Source organism: Limulus polyphemus, unplaced genomic scaffold (genome assembly GCF_000517525.1).
Source record: "Limulus polyphemus unplaced genomic scaffold, Limulus_polyphemus-2.1.2 Scaffold2387, whole genome shotgun sequence".
NCBI lineage: Eukaryota > Metazoa > Arthropoda > Merostomata > Xiphosura > Limulidae > Limulus > Limulus polyphemus.
Window position 1 is genome coordinate 355 of NW_013667997.1, and position 11,097 is coordinate 11,451.

The window sequence follows — 11,097 nt, forward strand, 5'->3', positions numbered from 1 at the left end:
GCTGAATTATGTTCTGTTTTTGGTGATCGAATTTCTTACTGTACAACAAAACAAAAATGTCCCTGTAATATAAATATATATTAAAAGAGGAAATGAAAGTAAACACTGATGTCATTTCTCTTATGTCGTTTTCCTTCTCTATGGTGGCCTGATGGTTATGGCACTCGATTCTAAATCTGCTAGTCGCAGGTTAGAATCCCGTCACCGAACATGCATGCTCTTTCAGTCATGGAGGCATTATAATGTGACGGTCAATACCACTCTTCATCGGTAAAAAAAAATAGCCCAAAAGTTGGCGGTGGGTGGTGTTGATTAGCTATTCCTTCAAAATTGGAAACGGCTAGTCCTGATAGCCTTCGAATAGTTTTGCACGAAATTAAAAACAATCAAACGTTCTGCACGAATACTTTCCTGTTTGGTTCAAATATCTGGGAGATCCAAAACGGAGAGAGGGTGAGTTCAGAATACTCGCATTTTAATTTTATTTCCTGTTTTCATCTTTCCAGTTTCATCTCAACAGTAAATGTGGTACTAGTTTGTAACTACTTGTCAGGCCCTCACAATTACTTCTGATAAGCATTTCTAATTTTTGTGATAGTTTACTTTCAAAAATTCTCATTTCTTTCAGTTTAATCTTAGTAATACGTGTCAATCACGTGTTTATGATTGTTTGTTTGTAGATAAGTGCAAAGCTACCTGTGCAGTGTCCACCACGGGTATCGAAAGCCGGTTTTTAGCGTTCTAAGTCCACAGACTTTACCAGTGTTGTACTGGGGGGCCGTTTTATGCAAAAGCAGTAGGAATATATATATAAGATTTATGTAATTCCGTATCTATACATGATAACTTATGTACAGCATCTCTAATTTCTATTCCTTCCAAAGGATTTGTGTGTTTTGAATTTCGCGCAAAGCTACACGAAGGCTATCTGCGCTAGCCGTCCCTAATTTAGTAGTGACAGACTGGAGGGAAGGTAGCTAGTCATCACCACCCACAGCCAACTCTTGGGCTATTCTTTTTACCAACGAATAGTGGGATTGACGGCTGAAAGGGCGAGCACATTTGATGGGACGGGGATTCGAAACCGCGACCCTCAGATTGCGAGTCAAGCGCCCTAACCACCTAAAGGAATCTTTCGAATAGCTGTTCAAAAACCTATCTTGAGTATCTTGTAATTACATTTCGTTGTTGTTGTTTTTTTAATCTATTCTCGTCCTTGTCTTGTTGTGATGTTTGTTAGAGGGAGGGGTTTGCATTTGCACTTTTAACTTTTTATTGTCATCTACTATTTAATAAAATATATTCTGCTTGAAATTTTCTAACAAATAGATGTATTAAAAAAAAAACTTAGAATAATCACATAGGAATTAGATAGGTAGAAAAATTTGAGTATCTGTTTGTTCATTAAAGAATTTAAGGAATTGTTTAATACCTTCACATTTACGGTTTAAAGCCAATAGTGACTTCAATTCGGCCTGGAGTAATGAAAGTACAGATCTTTTAGTGGATAGCTGTCAACTCTTGATTGGCACTTGGCTGATTTAAGATTATCTCTGACCATTTTCCCACGTTTCTTTTGTCCTGCTGTCAGACTTTGAGCCCTGATTTGTTGACACGAGATTCCAAATACTAAACGAGAACGTGCTGTAAAGTTAGGATCTTAACTGCCGTGTCAATCACTAGCAGGCCAATACCGAGTAAAGTCATTTCATGGATTTTGTTCTCGGCGGGCATTCAGCTCACAGTAGAAAGAAAGGCGTTAATATACTTACGATGATTACTTGTCTTACAAGATGCAGCATATACTTCATTTATTAATATGAGAAATCGAAAAGTTTAGCGATTACAGATATTCGCGTGTGTCAAAGTAATCGATATTTGGCTGTAAATTAATGTTTGTGTTTTGCTTTTTTTTCATTCGTATCCATAAACACGTGAGAATTTGTTTAAGAATTGACCAATCATCTCTATCTACGCCATGTGGTTGCGATGCTTGACTCACAATCTAAGAGTCGCGGATTCGATCCACGTCCCACCAAACATGCCCGCCCTTTCAGCCGTGGAGCGTTATTATGTTATGGTCCATCCCACTATTCGTTGGTAAAAGAGTAGCCCAAGAGTTGGTGGTGGGTGGTGATAACTAGCTTTCCTCTCTCTAGTCTTTCACTACTAAATTAGGGACGGATAGCGCAGATAGCCTTCGTGTGGTTTTGTGCGAAATTCAAACCAAACCAATCTCTATCTATGATACCTCAGCTCCGGAGGCCAGTGTCCCTCAAGGAAGAGTACTTAGCCCTACACTGTTTATCGACATGCCTCTCAAATACCCAAACTACATTTTTTGCTACCTCAGCTATTTAAATACATACGCATACGTAGTCAAACCATTAATCATCAAATGTCTTTATTTGACTTTTTGATTCTAAGAAGAGACCGTGCAGATATGGAATTAAGTACAAAGGAATTTCCTAACCAAACAGTATCTTCCGAAGTTAAATAGCTGTTGTACTTCTGAGTAACTTAGCTTTTAGTTTATTTGATATTTATTTTCGATTGTGTATATCTTTTATAAATATTATAATATCTCCAATGTAAACTTTCTTTACTACATTGATATCTGTCCCCCAGTGGCACAGCGGTATGTCTGCAGATTTACAACGCTAGAAACAGAGTTTCGATACCTGTGGTGGGCAGAGCACAGATAGCCCATCGTGTAGCTTTGTGCTTAGTTACAAACAAATAATCATACTTATACTCTATTTGGGAATGTTTGACTGTTTTTATGACAAAAGTATTATAGAGTTAAATTGCAAAGAAATTTTGGATGTTGTTAATCCGTTATTCTTAAATATTTATTGTTCATTTTTGACATTTACTTTTGTTTGGATAGAGAAAAAAAAACGCATTGTTGTGTACACGCCAAATTTAAATTTTGTAAATTATTTCTTGCTATAATTTTTTAGATATATGTTGTTGTTTCATGGTGTAAATATTTGCCAAATAATTTGTCTTTACCGATAGACGTAGCTACGTGTTGTAACAAATGGCCTATGTAAATAGTGTTCTGTTTATTGTGTCTCAGCCGTCGTGATAAAATTTGAAATGAGTGAAACTCGTCATCGGCAACGGATACGTCGAACGTAGTGTGCTTAGAATACGATTATTATACCATATTCTAATTCTTGACAATCCCTAAAGTACTACATATAGAATACAGTGTTAAAAATTATAATAGGCGTTATACTAATGTATAATGCCAAATAAGTTACTTATTTGATATCGTTTTGTGTAGTGTAAGAATGACGTAAATGTCGCTTAAGCCTAATTCAATCGATGGACATAAAATATAGTCACTAGGTGTGAATGTTGATACAATGTTTTTGACGGCAAAATATGTTAAACCTAGCCTCTCGTAAATACTAAAAGAAAGAATATTTCTCGAATTAAAAAATCAAATATTTTTTCGCTTTATTAAGAAAATATCAATAGAGTAAACGAAAGGTTTGATTATGTTAATACATATATAACACCTAACGGAGTTTGTTGTAACCTAATAAGTTTCATTGCTTTTGTTATCTGTGTACAGTCCAATTTCATCGTGTGTTTCGCTGGTATTTCGTAGTAGCAGTATAGACTTGAAGTACCTAGATTACCAAATAAAACTATAAATGAACTAAGAGATGCTCTTTGACTTGAGAGCATTCACAAATCAAAACCTGGTGTAAATTAATGAGAAAATGGCAAAGTGTTTTGTTTTGGATGTTCGCGCAAAGCAACACAAGGGATTTCTGCGCTAACCGTCTTATGATTTTGAACCGATAGACTAGAGAGAAGGAAACTAGTCAATAGCACCTACCGTCAACTCTTGAGCTACTCTTAATTGAACTTGAACATCACTCTTATAATAACCTCACATCCCTAAAGGCAGAATGCGATTTTTCGGTAACAGTCACATAACCAAAACCATCGGATCCTCCACAGTCTGGCACACTAACCAATGAGGCCACGCCCAAAAAGGACAAAGAAGCGGAATACTTTTTTCTATCTGAAACTGGTTTCAAGATGAAGAACTCAAAACCCAGATATAATAAACGTGAAAATAAGGCTGTATACTAAAATACATTATGAAGAAAATTCATTGATTTGCCTAATTGAAGTAGGCAAAAGTTTTGAAGATTTAAATCTTATCTTTAAGGTGTATTTAAACTGAAAAATACAGTTTGTATGAGGGCTTCTTGTATGAAAAATTACTGTTACAGTTCCGATAACCTAATACTTGTCAAAGCGTAGTACCAAATCGGGATTTATATATATATATAACTGCGTTATTTTTTCAAATTAACAAAATCCATGAATATCATTACAGATAAGAGATTTCTGTATTTGTTTTTTTACATAGATGCATCAGTTAACTAATACATATTCACAGTAACACATGTATTACGTTTTAAATACAAATGTACTTTTCTTCTTTTAAAACAAGTAAAAGTTTATAGAAAAATACATTCATACGTATACATATTTATCAAGGTAATTCCTTGGAATATACTTATAGAAGTGGATAATTAATAAAATAAATTTATATAAAAAAAAGTAGACTAACGAGTAATCTTTGCTCATCTTATATGTTTTCATCTGTTCAAAATTGATCATTATTTTTTATTATTATTATTGACTGACTAACGAATAATAAAGTCGAATCTAATGATCTGCTCTCCATAGCAACTTAATCGTTCGTTTTTCTAGAAATAAGTTTTATTGTAAAAGAATTTAAGTCTCATTAGGTAAGTAATAAAAAAATACCACGCACATCTGAGAACTATAGTTTCGATTTATGTTAGCTCCCATTAGCCCAGCTGGGCTGGTGGTTAGGTATGTAGTCTATTGTTTCCCACGCGAGTTTTGTGACTAGATGGTTCTCTTTCTTATAGCTATCCTAATATGTTTATTTCACTATCTACAGTACTTCTGACGAATTAAAACAGGCTTAAAAATTAAACAACAAGAAGATAAAGATTGTTTGTTTGTAATTAAGCTACACAATGGGCTATTTATGCTCTGCCGACCACGGGTATCGAAACCCGGATTCTAGCGTTGTAAGTCCGTAGACCGTAAAGAAAAATAAAAGTTAGAAATATTTTGAGAAGTGTATTCAGAGAATGTTTAAAATTTTGTTTACTTTAAGTTGTCCCCAAAAACTGAAGAAGATATAAAATAATAAGAACTCCAGAAGAGAGAGAATTAGAAGCGTCAACATCAATCGTCTTGATTACTTATTATTCGTGGAATTCTTGTTTAATTATTAAAAAAAAAAGAAATCGGTGGTTACAATTTGATTCGACTGGTATATGTATATTGCTAGACAAAATGATAAGAACGGCGGGAAATGAAATAAAGTGAAAATAAAACGGATATTTTCTCATTCCTCTCTGTATCTCATTATTTTTTTTCTCGATAAATGGTTTCTTAGATTATAAGAGGGAAAAAACGGATACTAATACAAAGCTATGGTAGAATCAACCAAATAACACGTTTCTCATATCAACTAGAAACGTTCTTTTGAAATAAAAATAAATCTATGGTTCTGAAGTTTCGATTTTATACATGGTGTAGATGAGGTAATATAGTTAATAGCTGTATCACGCAGCAACGACGTTGCTAGGATGTGGTAATTGATTTCTGTCTAGGTGTCTTTCTTTAACGCGGAGCTGCGGGCTTTGGAAACAATATTCACTTTTTCATTCTCTCTCTTCTTCGGAAATTTAGTTTAACATTCTCTTCCTGTTGAAAGTTTTCATTGCTTTCACCTGTCATTCTCACTGTAGTGTTTACTTCAGGGTGCTGTATCATCTCTAACATTATAACGGGCTGTATAGGGCACCTGTGGTCTCCTATCATAATCTTGGGTCCTAAAAAAAAAACTGAAATTTGTCTGATTGCACAGACTTATGTTTCCAAGTAAACCTTCCTCGAAGTATTGTAGATTGCAAAAGGAAAAAAAAGCAACGAGAGAAAAGAATACATACATACATGTGTGTGTGTGTCTGTTCTATTTACGAAAAAAAGTCTTCATTTGAAAAAGCTAAGCATTAGAAGTAGAAGAGATCCAATAAGACGATCGTAAAATGTCAATGGCTAAATATTATAGTGTGACACGGAAAAGGGGAAGGGTCAAATGCTAAATCCAAGGTTAAGGAAGCATAGTCTTCATTTAAAACATTTCGGGAAACGTTTGAGGTGGAGTTAACTGAGTAGAATAAATATATTTTTAAATAGTTGACCAATCATTAGGCTTACTCTTGTGTGCTTATATGTGTATTTAAAAAGAATTGTCCGTCTTTCTGGTATCGTGAAGTCACAAAACCCTATGAGTAATTGACTGAACCAATTTCGATGACAATTTGTAAAGGGAACCGGGTTGGAACTTCCAAAGATCGAATCGATTTTAAATGGATACGAACTCGGACATCGAATTTCATAGTTTTTTTCAATTCTTACCTCTTAAAGCCAATGCTAAATGAAAGTAACGTTTATCTTTGCTTATTATCTGTATTCAGTAGACATGCATGGCGAATGACGCACATGCACACCGTCCCGCCATCCCCCTGTAGGCAATAAAATAAATGCCGTCAGGCGCAGGTACATTTGCTAGTATATACGAGTATACAAGATGGTTATAAAGAAAATTTCGTAGTTCAGTACGTCATATAAACAAACGGTATAGTATAGGAAGATGAAAGTTTATAGGGATGTGTGAAGGTGTCATTCAGATGCAAATGCCACAGTCGTCAGATGTTACCACCAGGAGCACCACTATGACCTAATGTCTGACCACATTTTCGAAACGTTTTCCTCCAGCTTCCACACTGCACTTCACCCTTTAGGTCTGGTATTATTCTGTCCTGAGAGTACTCCTGCAAGACATGGTCCACCTGGATACCACCAAACAGAGGGATACCATTATGCACGGAAACCATTTCATTGCTGCAGCACTGGATGGTATCGTGCAACACTGACTGTGCACTTTTTCAGTCAATGTGCTGACGATTCTTCAAAATAAGTACATTCCATTAATAAAGTTAGCTGTGAATCTACATCATATTGTAACGTCAGCATTATGTGGGCGTGCAGGAAATGATACATGTGGATTAGTTTTCAAACTGTGCTTCATCAGTCGGTAAGACATTGGCAGACCATTGGTCATCGACTTCCAGTCTTACCAAGAACTGCAACGCAAAATCAACACATTGACTACAATCTGCCTCTTTCAGAGACTGAATATGATGCAGGTTATGAGGAATTCTATAGCTAGTAAGGATGCGTCCTACATCTATTCCCTTAGGGATTTTCAAGTAATAGAAAAGACAAAGAATGCAATGTTAACAAATTTAATAGACCTAATACATGTATCTAATGACAAGTAAATTAATCATGACTGTACTTCGCCAGCTTAATAAAGGCGTTCACACCATAACAATTGTTTCTGTAACAAATGACTTACATAAATAATGTTCCGACCACTACTGTGTTTGTTGTGTCCCAGCGGCTTGATGAGCTCTGGATTGAGCGAAACGCATCGTCGGTAATGGATGCAGCAAACATAGGTTGGTCAGAATACTATTATTATACACTTTTCTAATTCTTGAAAAATTCCTAAAGGACTTAGATATAGAATGCAGTGTTAAAAATATAATAGGCTAATACCAAGAGCGCTTGCAAAAAAAATAAAAATAGGGGAGGGTCAAGTAACTCAAGTTCGAAAAAAGGCGCTTACGCCATAATAATTGTTGTTGCAACAAATGGCTTACATAAAAAGTGCTCCGACTACTGCTGTGTTTGTTGTGTCCCAACCAGCCTGATGAGCTTGGATTGAACAAAACGTGTCGTCGGCAATGGTTACATAGTATGGATGGAATACTATTCTTTCACACTCTTCTAATTTTTGAAAATCCTTAAAGGACTAGATGTAGAATACGGTGTTAAAAATTATAATAGGCCTAATACTAATCTCTAATTCACTCTTTCTGTATTCAGACCCTGATTGAGATGCTTTTCTTGAGTATAATGCACTCTTAATTCACGTTGTGTCCACTTCTAAACGTACAGATGTCACTAATATTGATACTCCTGGGCCTAGATGAACTTTGAAAATATCTGGAAACGTTTCTCAGTCGGATTGATTAACGGCTGTAACTTTATAATACTTGTCATATTTGATTTGTGCCGTTCAACGTGTAAACAAACAAACTCGAGCCATTTTATTCTGTTTATGTTCTCAAACTACTTATTTAGTTCAATCCTATCAGAAACGAGTAGCTAATCTTTCCAAACATACTGTTTGAATAATAAGGCCTAGCATGGCCAGGTGGTTAGGGCGCTCGACTCGCAATCTGCGGGTTCGAAACCCATCACACCAAACATGCTTGCTCTTTCAGCTGTGGGGGCGTTATAATACTACGGTCAATTCCACTATTCGTTGGTAAAAGAGTAGCCCAAGAGTTGGTGGTGGGTAATGATGACTAGCTGCCTTCCCTCTAGTCTTACACTGCTAAATTAGGTACGTCTAGCGGAGATAGCCCTCGTGTAGCTTTGCGCGAAACAAACAAACTGTTTGAATAAGTTGATGTTTCACAGACTCGTTAACCGTTTAAAAGATATTAAGGAAAAGGACAATCATTAATTCTGTTTTGCGTAGACATAATGTTGAACTTTCCCATACGGTACTGATTTAAATGTACAGTACTTTATATAACTCATACAGGCTTAGCAGCAGTTTATTGGGCTAGCTTCTTTTTTCCGAGTTAAGAGCCTATTTAATTCTTAATAACATCTCTACATGTATCTACAGTGCATCTAGATAAAACAGGTAGAAAATTTTAATGGACAGCTAGAGGTTTTATAGTCTTCACAGGTGATTCGTTCGCTTGACACTCGCTGTAAATAATTCAAAAGACTTCTAATTTGGAAAAAGAAGAACGCTCTGAACAACCTGCTGCTGTTGAGGTTATATTATTCATAAAATGTACATTATGTTTAATTGTCATGCAATTCATTTAGTACTGAGTTAGCATCACTACTACAGTTGTATTACATTTTATACATTTCCAAATAATGTAGGGTTAACGTAAAATAAAAAGACTGAGAGTACTAGGTCACTCGTAAAAGGTTTAATTAAACATTTTTAGTTTCAAAACAAACTAATAGTCAAACAAACGAATTACAACTTTCCACAACTGGACCGGCATGGCCAAGCGGTTACAAGTTCGTGACTCGTTACCGCAAAAACTGCGCTCCAGATGTGAAGGTCATGGGTGCGCTAAAAAAAAAGAGACAGTCAAGCAAACAAATTACAAGTTTCACAATAATCTGTGAAGATTATAAAACGTTTAGTTATTGAGCAAAAATTTTCCACCCGTGTTTTTAGAGAGATGTTATTTTGTATTATTATCTAATGGTTACTTTAAGAAAGCGCTAGGCTTAATTAAGCATAAATATAGCAGAATATATTATGCGATTGGTTTGTTTTGAATTTCGCGCAAAGCTGTATAAGGGCTATCTGCGCCAGCCATCCCTAACTTAGCTGTAAAAGACTAGAGGGAAGGCAGCTAGTCATCACCACCCACCGCCAACTATTGGGCTACTCTTTTTACCAACGAATAGTGGGATTGATCATTACAGTATTACACTCCCACGGCTGAAAGGGCGAGCATGTTTGGTAGGACGGGGATTCTTACCCGCAGATTGCGAGTCGAGCGTCCCCTTGCCCCCTGGCCATGTCGAGTCAATATCCTGTGTATTCTAATTTTGTTGGATCGGTGATTACAAGTTATTTTTGTTTTTACTGCGGTAATTGAAAGGGTATATCAAAAATCACAAACTATATTCAATTCCTAAAGATATATATATAATACAGTATAATGTATACACATACCCATAAAAAGCTTCGAAATAACATCTTTCTAGACATTTTTTCAACACTAAAATCAAAAAGGAAATTACAGTGGCTACTACTTATTTGTATATAAAAGTCTAATTTTTCATAGGTCGTTACCAAAGTTTGCTTTCGAACAAGCGGTAACCCCATTTTTAAAACAACTGTATGAAAAATGAAACCAAAGTTTAAAACTAGAAAACTTATATTGGTTACTCAGCAGCAATATTTTAAAGAACGCTAAGTATTCGCTTACAGAGAACTTAAGGCTTTTGTATTTTAGCGCCACTTTTAAAGCTTTCATGAACATCTCAGATCGGCCTGTCCTCTATGAACTATTCTTGAAATTCATAACACTATCACAAATAAAGTTTATCGAACTGATCTGCTGACTTACTGCATCGCCTTTTAATTTGAAGGATTAAATTAGAAGTAAGATGAACATGGTACAAATAAATTATTTAAATATTGATTTATTTCTATGTGAATTCGAAATAAAGTTAATTAAAAAGCATACGATTTGAAAGTGACTTTGGTGAGGTATTAATTAAAAGGCTTTCAATAATGAGAAAACTGGACCTAATGCTGGAATTACGTTCTCTCGATTGGGTTTGGTTTGTGTTGAATTTCATGCAAAGCTATACGAGGGTTATCTGCACTATTCGCCCCTAATTTAGGAGTGATAGACTAGAGGGAAGGCAGCAAGACAACATTGTCCAAAAACAAAACTTTAAAGAATTTGAATGATAAAGTAACATTATAAACTCTACTTATAATTGCAGGTCAAGATCAAATTCCTCCCTTTCTCATATGGTACAAAGGATCCGAGCTGATCTTCAGCTTAATTGGTACAAGAGGATGAGAATAGTAACACATTCTCCCTAGACGTGATGCTACTCCATCGCAAGTTACTCACAGCTAATAACTGGCACCCATCAACTAGAAACCATCCAAGCCACTGAGCCACACCTTCCCCCTATATATAATTGTAGATATGAATATTTGTTTAAATATCTGAGTACAAGAAATATATTTTTCATAATAAATTGGTTCTTGTTAATGGTATATTTATTAGGTAAGTTAAAATAGTGTTACGTCTCCGTGTGTTACTTAATTTTCCGTAACTTCGTTCCGACGAAACTTAAGCGACACAAGTATTTACTTAA

General features: G+C 35.4%; 1 protein-coding gene across 1 annotated transcript in view; it reads left to right on the forward strand.

Annotated features, from left to right (window-relative positions):
• Positions 1–524: 524 nt before the first annotated feature.
• The window catches only part of LOC106466812 (60S ribosomal protein L37a), an 18,617-nt gene continuing 8,044 nt past the window's right edge, over positions 525–11,097 (forward strand). Inside the window, exons 1-2 of the mRNA XM_022394893.1 lie at positions 525–528; positions 10,638–10,645. The gene's annotated coding sequence lies outside the window, so the exon portion shown is untranslated. The remainder of the gene's footprint in view (positions 529–10,637; positions 10,646–11,097) is intronic.